The sequence below is a fragment of the Penaeus chinensis genome, chromosome 31 (assembly GCF_019202785.1).
Source record: "Penaeus chinensis breed Huanghai No. 1 chromosome 31, ASM1920278v2, whole genome shotgun sequence".
Classification (NCBI taxonomy): Eukaryota; Metazoa; Arthropoda; class Malacostraca; order Decapoda; family Penaeidae; genus Penaeus; species Penaeus chinensis.
This window is the reverse complement of record NC_061849.1, coordinates 25993508-25996007: the sequence shown is the minus strand read 5'-3', so window position 1 is coordinate 25996007 and position 2500 is coordinate 25993508. Positions and strand designations below refer to the sequence as shown.

The 2500-nt window shown below is 36.1% G+C and overlaps 1 protein-coding gene across 1 annotated transcript in view; it reads right to left on the bottom strand.

Annotated features, from left to right (window-relative positions):
- LOC125041961 (synaptotagmin-12-like) overlaps positions 1 to 2500 on the bottom strand; it is a 19685-nt gene that overhangs the window by 16262 nt on the left and 923 nt on the right. The window lies entirely within an intron of this gene.

The window sequence follows — 2500 nt, the reverse complement described above, 5'->3', positions numbered from 1 at the left end:
TAATATTGTCATTATTTGTGTCAGAATTCGTCTTCACGAATTAGCGGCAGTAATTCAGTAATAATTTATTTATTTTATATATATGGAAAATTGATCCTACATTGGTGGCAGCGTTAAATATTATTAACCATTTGGTGGCAGGCGTTTTAAAAACGTGAACTTGACATATATATATATATATATATATATATATATATATATATATATATATACATACACACACACATATATCTACACACAAACACACAAACACAAACACAAACACACACACACACACACACACACACACACACACACACACACACACACACACACACACACACACACACAAACACACACACACACACACACACACACATATACATACACATGTACACACACACACACACACACACACACACACACACACACACACACACACACACACACACACACACACACGTACACACGTACACACGTACACATATACACACACCCATACACACACACATATATATATATTTAATATATATATATATATATATATATATATATATATATATATATGTGTGTGTGTGTGTGTGTCTGTGTCTGTGTGTATGCATACATGTATGTATATATTTATGTATGAATGTATGCATTTATACACATACAATAAATATACTATATATATATATCATATATATATATATATATATATATATATATATATATATATATATATATATGAATTGGAATTGATATATAATATGGATACCGTATGGGACTGTGGAATAGAGGACATGAATCTATAGTTCCAGGTTCAAGTGTCAAAAAGGGAGAATTTATCGGACGACATTTCACGCAAAGGATTTTTCGAGTGTCGTGGCCAAGGTACACCTTTTCTAGTGGCGAAAATATGGGGAAAATATTTTGCATCACGTTTCCCCTAAAGTGGTTTCGTTGTTACTTATCGGCAATCGAAACGCTCAGATGTATGAGCCGATTCGTTTTATTCGCGACAGTCATTTGTTGAATGACAACTGCCATCTATCAGCCGCCTAAATTCCTTCCCCAGTTCTTTGCTTTATCATGCCCCGGATTTCTTTGTTTTCGATGTCTTATTGGAAAGAATGTTTGTTTTTGTTCTTTTCCGGAAATATACCGTCGATATAATTTGTTTAGAATGGCGTATGGTCGTCTTAGCCTTTAGCACATATATATTTGAAGACTTACTTGTCTCTTCTTTAGCTAAACTATATCATAATTTGATCGTTTCATAGCTAGAGATATAATATATATTTTTCGGATTCCTTTGCTCCATTATTCAACAGAAAAAAAATAAAAAAAAATTGAGGACCTCAACGACTGTGGCGTCAGAGAAATGGGAAAATGTGCAACGGAAGAAAAATAGCAGAGGAATAAAAATGACTACGGAAAAAGAAAAGAAAAGAAAAAAAAAAAAGCGAGAACAAAAGAGGCAGTCGGATCACAACCGACCTTTTTAAGCTTAAACTCAAGGAATTCAATTGAGTTTAAATAACCTCTCGCGAGCGTGAGAAACAGTTCAAAGACGCAAGTTTGCTGCAGTAGTTCTACGAGAATAGTTTCTTGGGACACCACACAATGAAAAAGGAAAATCTCATCAACTTAAATACCTGCAACAATACCCGGCATTAATCATCGGTAAATCCGGGTTTCTTAGCGAACAGACGGGCGTCCTGAACAGTAAATTAAGAATAACGATGTAAAACTCTACCGATCGGACTTGATTATGATTAATGTGTGATGCAGGTTTTCGGGGCAAACAAAAGACTGTAGTCCCCGAATATGAAAAGGAAACAATAGCTCCATTTTTCACTTCGTAGGACCAAATATCAACTTTGGGCGAAAAATATTAGAAACTATTTCGTTTGCAATGTGTTCGTAATATTGTCCTTTAAAGGCACTGAAGAACTAAATAAACGTTAGCAAAAGGAACGGCAACAACAACAAGAAAAAACAAGCACATACGAACGAAAAATAGTCGTAGGGGAGTTACTATGGGAGTTACCATACGTATTCCGAAACCCCCCCACAAATTATGACCGCCTGAAGTATAAAAGAAGAGGAGGAGGAAAAAGAAGAAGAATAAGAAGAAGAAGAAGAAGAAGAAGAAGAAGAAGAAGAAGAAGAAGAAGAAGAAGAAGAAGAAGAAGAAGAAGAAGAAGAAGACAAAGCACGTCGAAAGAAAACCAACGCAAATGAAACACGTTATTTATATGATTTCCCTTTGAACTGCACTAAATCAATTTCTCCTCCAGTCGAGAGAGGAACGACGGCGCTTCACATTGCCAATATCATTCCTCGGGAAAGCTATCAGACGCCGCCCACCCGCCCACCTCTAGTCCCAAAGCGTCGTTCGCACCAACAAGCGATGGAAGCGATGTTTAGATTATATAACTTCGTGAAAAAAAGGACGAAGACCTTTGAAAGGCTTACTACGCGGCGCATTTTTCGTAGCAAGTCCTTTCCTCTCTGTAGCCTGTTTCACATTAATTTA